The sequence below is a fragment of the Dermacentor andersoni genome, chromosome 4 (assembly GCF_023375885.2).
Source record: "Dermacentor andersoni chromosome 4, qqDerAnde1_hic_scaffold, whole genome shotgun sequence".
NCBI lineage: Eukaryota > Metazoa > Arthropoda > Arachnida > Ixodida > Ixodidae > Dermacentor > Dermacentor andersoni.
This window is the reverse complement of record NC_092817.1, coordinates 13,830,721-13,839,433: the sequence shown is the minus strand read 5'-3', so window position 1 is coordinate 13,839,433 and position 8,713 is coordinate 13,830,721. Positions and strand designations below refer to the sequence as shown.

The 8,713-nt window shown below is 43.4% G+C and overlaps 2 long non-coding RNA genes across 5 annotated transcripts; both read right to left on the bottom strand.

Annotated features, from left to right (window-relative positions):
- Positions 1-1,368: 1,368 nt before the first annotated feature.
- Positions 1,369-3,355, bottom strand: LOC140217089 (uncharacterized). Its single transcript, XR_011893589.1, has 2 exons — positions 2,919-3,355; positions 1,369-2,190 (listed from the first exon to the last, which is right to left on the bottom strand). It is a non-coding gene; the product is annotated as an uncharacterized lncRNA (long non-coding RNA).
- A 1,373-nt stretch (positions 3,356-4,728) lies between these two features.
- LOC129386134 (uncharacterized) lies at positions 4,729-8,491 on the bottom strand. Of its 4 annotated transcripts, none has more exons than XR_011893796.1 (6): positions 7,076-8,489; positions 6,867-6,939; positions 6,712-6,803; positions 6,480-6,638; positions 5,754-5,913; positions 4,729-4,943 (listed from the first exon to the last, which is right to left on the bottom strand). It is a non-coding gene; the product is annotated as an uncharacterized lncRNA (long non-coding RNA). The 4 variants fall into 4 exon arrangements; XR_011893798.1 differs by having other exon boundaries at positions 6,874-6,939; XR_011893795.1 differs by having other exon boundaries at positions 6,712-6,939; positions 7,076-8,491.
- Between the last annotated feature and the right edge of the window lie 222 nt (positions 8,492-8,713).

Below are 8,713 nucleotides of genomic sequence, written 5' to 3'. Positions count from 1 at the left end.
GGCGGTCACCTTCACTGTAAGATCTAAGGACCTTACTTCATTGCAGTCTGTGTCTCCTTCGAGCGGCGAAGTGAGCGGACACTCAGCTGTACGCGCCAAAATCGAATTCAAGCAATGCGCGCCAAAATCGAATTCAGAGAGGCTGCTGTTGAGTCCTAGCATCCACCGTCGTGGACGTTGACTCGGTAGTAAACATTGGCTTAGTTGTGTCATCTACCAAACAAAATGTTCGCGTTTGCCTCTGTTCCTTTACAGTTCCATTGCAATGAGCTCAGTTGATCTGCGACTGATGTGAAGAATTAAGTAATGAAGCTCACGTGGTCGCCTGCCGTAAGAACCGTCCACGCTCCAATCTAGCATTTCGTAATGACGTGTGGCCGTTCAGTAACGGCCCATTTGGTCCAAACTCAGCGTGATGAGAGCAAATTCTTCCGAACAGCAATGGAAGACCGTTGGGGACGCTTGGCAGCCACCATTTGTTTTATACAAATCTTTAACAAGTGTCTCCACAGGGAGACGTCAGGTAACACGAGGTTATGCGTTCCTTGACTACGAATGCAGTGTTATCGGTCATGTTGTTCACGACCGCCTGTTTCGTGACGATGTACTGCCATCATATTTCCTGCTACACGGCTTCACGTGGTAGTTACCAAGAATCGAACCCTTCGGTTTCCCTGACTCGTCTCGCTCATTCGATGTACCGTGCCGAGGAACGCCGTCCATTAACTTTCATCGAACAGTGCGTTTAACTGCTCTTTTCTTTTTTTTCCTTCTCATAAAAAAGAAACTGAGTCTGAATTCGCATACCTTCTCTTTCGAAAGTGCTTCTCGACATTGACTGGCCGCCTTCGCTAATAATATGCCTGCACGTAACAATATGTCAAGCATCAGGAGCGGCTGGAATTTGCTCTTACGAACAACTGCTGCGTGAGATGTTTGTTTTAATATGGGCTTGAATATTTATTGAAAATGAAATGAGAGAAACTAACAATGTCGAAAGAAAACAAGGGAAAGAATAAGATTATTTGAACAAACGAGCATTGAGTTGTTCTACACATGTAGCCACTTCACTGGAATGAGAAAGAGGGATAACAAAGCTCAAATCATTCCCTGAATACCCAGTGGAACAGTGATAAACAGGGCCTATATTCACAAAAATGATCGTACGCTAAGAATGTTCGTAAGAGCAGATACCAGCCATTTCTGACGTTGGACATAGAATTAGTGAAAACAACTGGCCAATAACGAAGAGCAGAGACGAACGAAAAGCTTTGCAAGTTCTGCCCTAGTTTCTTCGTTTCTTTTCTTCTACTTTATTTATGGTTTTCTTGAGGCAATCAACAATGTGACTTCGGCACACTCAGAGTGCTCTTGGTAATCATTATTTTATTTCGTCATCATGTCCAAATTTTTGACATTTAGGTTCTTCTAAGTCTGTTGTCTAGCTTTGGCAATAGAACGCTCTTACCATAGCGTCCGGAAAGAGCTGCAGTTACTATCGTTTTTAAGTAGGAACATTCAGAAAATTTCTGCAGGCTGATGCCACGGTACAGATTACTGCGGGGCAAAGGGAAAAAGCTATGAAATGGTAGTTATATTTGATAACAGCTATGCTTCAGAGTTAAAGATGGTCAGACAATGAATACAATGAATACAACTTATCGTAAAAAAAAATGAAAATCGTATCATCGAAAGTACATACTAGACCCAAGTTCGTGTGAAAAAGCTTAATCAGTAATTTTATACGCTCGATTGCGGATGATGTGCGTCAGTAATTCATATGCAGTAATTTATTATTACTATAAGATCCTCTAATCATAGCAACGTTCAAAGTTACACGCACGCGCTAGTACTTTTATATAACGCCTGAAGAACGATATTTTGGAAGTTGTCTTCTCCCCAAATGTTCTCTATCTGTGGAGAAGCCAGCTTTGAAGGTGCTTTTGTACGCACGAGCAGACACCCCCGAAACATTCACGTTCGTAAATCCGGGCCAAGAGAAGCTGCTTCAGTGCAAGAATCAAATAGTAGCACGTTCGTTCCGGATGACGCTTCAGAGGTTATTGGGCCCAAAGGCTGTAGGACCCCCTTTCTCCGACTCAATATATCAATCAGCTGTGGTGTTTCAGCCTTGTGGTTTTAAGGCAACATTTTCGAGGTCCGTTCAAGAAATGTCCAGAGATTGCAGGCCTGCAAAAAAATAAAACAAAAAAACAAATCAAGCAACCAACAAATGAACGAACGAGTACAGTAGAGGTAGAGCAGCTCCGAAGAGCCTCGTAGAATGATTCGTCTTATCACAGTTGCCCGCGTGAGTTTCTGTTTACTGTCCACTGAACTAAAGCTTTGAGCAAAGCCCATCTGTACAGTAGACGTCACTATTTCGATTAAGGATGCATAAAAGAGTATCAACAACAGCAAGGAAGCACACAGTATAGGTATGCCCTTTCAAGCGTGGAAGTTGAGGTATCTAGATATTGCATTGCATGGGACAGAGAATGAAGAACGAGATATGATTGACAGGTCGAACCAACGATCTCTGAATCGCACCAGTTCTAAAAACCAGGTGCGCACTCTGCACAACTATTATCGTCTGCTTACTGCTATTCTTCGCTAGTTATGTGATGACGTTACAGAGCCGACATTTTAACTAGAAGCCAGCGCATCAGGTTTTTTTTTGTTTTTGTTTCATGTTTGTTTTTATGAGTATTTAACAGGAAACTTCCAACGACTTGCTTAATCCTTGCTCTTCACTAGATAAGGCTCAATGAGGGGAACAGCGGTAATTTTTTTAGCAACAAAATAATAACAAGAAAAAGCGTCATCTTGACGTTGGACGAGACATGATGACGTTCACATGCACAGACAAGTCTTTTTTTTTTTTTTTTTTCAATAGGCGTCAAAGTAGACATCCTTACTTGCTGTTGTGAATTACAACACTCCTTCGCATTTCTTCTTCGAAATTAAATGGGCCTGTACAAAAAAAAAAAAAAAAGACAGCTAACCAGGCGGGTAGATGAAAAACCTGCTTGCACCGATGCTGCGCCTTAAATCAGACCGATTAGACTAGGGAAATTACACACATGACCCAACGTATTGGACAAGCAGTTTGGATTGGATGGCCAACGTACGCCTGCAACACCATGCAGCAGGCTCCACAAATTAGACGGACTGGTGTCGCCACCTCTCGGTAAGTAACAGAAAGGAGTGCAGCGCCGCACGGCTTTCGAGATGAAAAAACACAGACCGCTACTTAATCTCTGAGGCCATGCTAGTCGTCGCAGAGTCCAGAGCAGCCTACCACGTTTTTTTCCTCGGCTGCATTTATTAAAACAAAGCTTTATATACCTACTTTCCCGGGTTTCACATGGCTGCCTGGTTGCTGGGTTATGTTGGATCACTAGCTTATATTTGTGGAAATATATGCGCGAATGTGATGTGAAACTACCAGCGAAGTGGTTTATACAACGCTTGTATGCGGACAAAGTATGCGTAGAATAATTATATCAGTTATTATATCACATTTCCTGCACAGAACTTGAACACATAATGTTGGCTCACAGGCACACCGATCTGCTAATGGAATTGGGAATTATATTTAACGTATTCTTGGATTCCTGTTATTTTCTTCGATTCAGCCACTGTGTATATATGTCGGCTCACAGATAACTCTAAAGAACGGTGAATAGGTGTTTTACCGTTGGTTTAATATGTTGCTTGCAGTCTGGGCGGCTGTGATCGTAGAACTTGTTCAGCGCGGTGTCCTTAATGGATGGGGATCCGTATGCCGTCAGCTGAAATAGGACCATGAAAATTCGCTATACAAACTATTATACGATGTGAACTGGTGCATCCTACTTTGGTTTCCATTGACTTTCTGTTGCATTCAGTAAAATGTATGTTGACATGCAACTGAATATCATGTATTATTTCTGTAAGGAGAATTCGCTCAGCGTTATGCAGCGCCGTTTTGTGTCACCTTAGTCTCGCGTCCCGTCTCCTAGCGCTGATATAGCATAATATACAAAACAAGTCTAACGCAGTGCGACAGCGCGCTCCGCATATTATCGGGGATTTCATTAAGTCCAAAGCGTCGCCATCAACGTACGTAGGGCGCCTAAGGATGCAATAGACAACGCATGATTGTGAAGCCAGCTTATTCTTCATCTCATTACCCTGTGGTTAACGCCTCTTGCACTACTTTCCAGAGCTGCTCTCTGATAACCCAAGCAACAAAAAGACCGTGGCAAAAAGTCGGCCCGACGTCTCCGGCCGACTGCAAAACGGTTGGCCCGACCTCGGCAACCGAGGGCGGCCCAGCTTTGGGGATTGACATTGGCCTAACGTCGGCCGATCGTCGGCAATCGATGTAGGCCCGACCACTGTGGCCGACTTGGCCGACGGCGTCCCATACGAGGGCCTACCAAGGCTTTAGGTACGTAGTCAGTCGGCCAGCCGTAGGGCCATTCTATTTGGCCAACGCAGCCGAGCGCATGCCACACGCGGGCCAGCCATGGCCCTGACGACAATAATGGTCGGCATTGCACCGGCCCGGTGCTGAAAGCCGACGTTGCTTTTGACGCCCCGAATAATCGTAGCTTTTGCATCATGCACTTACAACAGCATGCGCATCATGCATCATGCTTGTGTGGTGGCCGGCATAGAAGTAGCACACGAAAGCGAACGCTTTTTTGTACTTTTCATGCCACATAAATGCCAGGCAAAAGATTCTGATACAGGTCTTTATTTCTTGTAATTGTATATGTACACCGACACGTTCACAAGTTTCAAACACTAGTTCATATTTGGTGGGCTTGAAGCAGGGTCACGGCGCCTTCTTTCATTCCGGCCTCCATCCCTGTCAGCTGCTCCAACCAACCGGCGTTTTGCGACTCCAGCCACTGATGCTAGTGAAGCGTCAGGGAACGTGCTCCTCACAGATGCTGCAAAAAAGCGGCACATATAAGAAAGCTGCCCCCGCTTTATAGTTCAGTTGGTGAGTCGCATTCCATTTGAAGAAGTGAAACAATCAAAAAGATCATAAGTCAGATATTCACGAAACATTAAAGAAACGACAACAAAGCAATATTAGGGACGTGCAAATCAGTATCGAAGCTGTCAGGAAGAGTGGCTGGACGACACAAATCGTGTAAGTACCGGATAGTTGGTAATTTATATGTCGTTAGCAATAGGGGGAACTGAACACGGAACCATAGCAAAACACGCATACACAGTGGCTACTGTGTCTATTGGTAGCGCGGCTTTTTACACCACGATCGGTTTTGTTGCTTCCCGTGAGCACTGCATGAAACAGCCAAGTTGAAACGCTGAGACAAAGAACGCGCCGGAGCCCGGAGCGCGCCAAGCGGCACAAGGAGGTGAATAGGTAAATGTCTGGAGAGGCAAGAGGGGAAGCTTATGGCATGATACATATACTTGCTGACATGATGGCAATGATTATAGGTCTATGTTTTGCAGAAAACAGTTAGCATACATGGGTTAAAGCAGAAACAGCATATATATTATATGGTGAAGCAAAACAAACTCCTCAAAAGCAGTGGCAAAATATGGACGCCGCAAGTAGAACTCACTTATTACGGCATTATTTTATTAAAGAAAATGCTAATACTGGACGCAGCAAGATGCAATAAGCAGCAGCTTGTTTGAATGAAGAAAAAAAAAACTAAGCATGCAGTTGGTACCGATGTTCGCAACGTGCACTAGAAAGCTGATTGTTATGCCATATTTCTTACTTATATTCGTGATGGCCATGAGCTTCACGAAGGCGTGCTTCCTCCCCTGCGACCCTTTCCAGCTGAACTGCAGTGCAGCTTCATTTGTAAGTATGCCCTGCAGAAGAGTGCGCACGGCATGACCGGTGTCCGTTCCTCCGTATCTGGAAAAAAAGTTCACCTGCACGAACCAGCGCATGTAGAGTTAAACCAGACATCCAAATACGTGGTTATCGCGGTCTGTAAAAAGTAATGGTCAGGATAAGAAATATGATCGCTCTCGTTTTAAATGTTTTAACCACATAAAACAAATATATCTAGAAACAACGTTCTATGACAGAACGGCATATGGCTGCGGTATTGTATGAATGGCAAAATGAAAATAAACCAAAAATTAAACATGAATAGATAGTTTCTCTAAATAGAAAACACAGCATGCCACTCACCATCTGTTCCATGCGGGAATCTGAAGCTAAATATTCCTCTAAGATACGCTTTAGAGCCGCCCAAGGAAACATGAGGACAGGAAGGATAGGTTTATCGACTTTGGTCGGAATATCAGTGAAAAAAAAAAAAACCATCCAAGCAGCTCGATAAATGAATACAACACATAGTTGCACAAACAAAATAGCACGCAGATTGCCACGAGACAAATGTATAGGTATACATAACGTCGAGACCGCGGTGACAAAGTATTACACGTAAACTACGAAAATGCAACAAAAGAAAAATTGAGGAAGAACTTACATATGGGCTATCCGCAGGGTTTCACATACGTGTCTTCTTGTCTGATGTTCCTAGATCTACTCTAGTCCACATGCGGTGAAGCGCGCCACACACAATCCATTCTTACCTGCAATGCACCAGACGTATATCATACAGGTATTTACAGTTATGTTTTTTCATCTGTGGGAAGGAACGAAAGCAACATCTAATTAATTATGACTTTTCCGCAATAATAACCAGACAAGCGTCTTACCCAATTTCTTCCCGAATGGTGATAACAGTTCCGAGCGTAGCAGGTCATTCGCACACTGTGCTTCAATTTAAGCAGTGTCGTTCCAGTGTTTCCTAGAGAAAAATTAACGAGAATACAAGACGAAAAAATAATATTAGAAATATATACATACGTACGTCTCACATTTCCCTGTCCCAACTCTCGAACGCTTGATCCGTTCGCATGTAAAGCCTCCTTTTTTTTTTTTTCCTGTCAGAAAAAATAAGCCCGAAAGACAAGGAGTTTATCATACGTTGCAAAACCATTTACACAATACAAAGCGACCTTTGTTCACTTGAAAAAGACAGTCATGCATTACACAACGTGAAATTAAAATGCCACTTACGAGTACGCATATCTTGAACGGCGAGATACGGCGGCTCCACTGCATGTAAAGGGCTTGCGCTGTTCTTGTCCATGTCACTTTTGTGTAGCTTGCGTTTATATGCGCAGTCCATGATAACAGAAATGCACCAACTAGTCTACCATGAGACGCGGAACGAGCTGGCATCCAGAGCTAGCATTTGGCGGCAACTCACGCACCCGCGCCATTTGGCGGGAACTCGCCTGCGCCCCTGCAAGCAAGCGGCGTTGGCCTGACGAAGAAAAAATAGACAGCAAGGAAAGTCCCGTTTCGCTTTCTCGCCCCGTCCTCGCTGGTGGGAGCTGATGCTGACAGAGAGAATCGCCCGTCCCTGCTTTCCAAGAACCTCTTCATTCCTTCTGGGAGAGGAGAGGCGACAGCCCAAGACGACCTCGGTTCCCCACACTTTTCCTTTTTTTTTTCGTTTTTCAGGCGCTTCCTGTGAGCGCGTTGCCGTTTCCTTTTGGTGTGTGTGCTGTGCACGTGCGTGCGTGCGTGTGTGTAATGAAAATCTGCGTTCTATATTTTGCAGGGATTGGTAGCGCTATACGAATATGTATATACCTTATGTGAACAATAATTTTGACTTCTTCAACGTGTCGAACAGTACTTTGGGTGCTATGTACGTTAGCATGTAGGTTCTGTTTTCTTGTTTGGGAGTATTGTACAAATATCGTATAATCTTGATTGGTTTCCTTTTGTACTTGCTCAGTATTGTATACCTGTTATTACCGGGTGCAATTGTCTTTGTTTTAAAAGTGTCGCTGTGAAGGCTCTGCCAAGCGAAAGGGGGCTGCGGCTTTGTCAATCTGTATCTGACAGCTTTTTCTGCGCCTCTGCTGTCTGTACCTTTACAAGGCAGAAATAAATAATTTGAATTTTAATAAGTATTTATCGTCAAAGCATCACGTCTATATGTGCACGAAGTTCGATAGATGCATGCATGCATACACAGTCAATACGCTTTCCAGAGAGCTTTGCACGAAAATGGTAGATATGCTTCACAGGAGACGGCGCTTGAAAAAACACTCATGATATACCATGAATTTATTAATTCTTAACTGCTTGATTGTTGAACGTCATTAGTTAATTGAGCGAAAATTGGAAGAATTTGATCTAACTCTAGTTCTTCCCAATCAAATCCACGTCGACAGCAGAAATGCTCTATTTTATGATTTACATTGATTGGCATGCAGCCTTAATTATTCTTAGACGAATCGACAATAGCTAGAAAAATTGCAGATTTTGACATCTCTTCACAATTCGCCTTCGTATAATCGCTTCTTTCACCCTCCCCAGTGAAAACATTCAACTGAAATGTTTCCTAGAACTGTACAGTCCACGAGTCGCCTGCGCTTAGTTCGTTTGACGATTTTTTCTGTACTGCGACAGGGCCGTTTACAATTAACGCGCCGTTCGCGAACAATTTTGCTTGACTCTTTCTGCAGTTCAGATGACGATTACGAGAACTGTCTAATGCAATATCCACTTGATTAAATTTTGTTCCCCGTTAAATAGTTATTTTCTCGATAGTTTAACTACAAAAGAAGAAAGCAATAATGAACGACACAATAGTGTTGCAAACATATCCGTTTTTGAAGTATTGAAATCTTGTGCTTT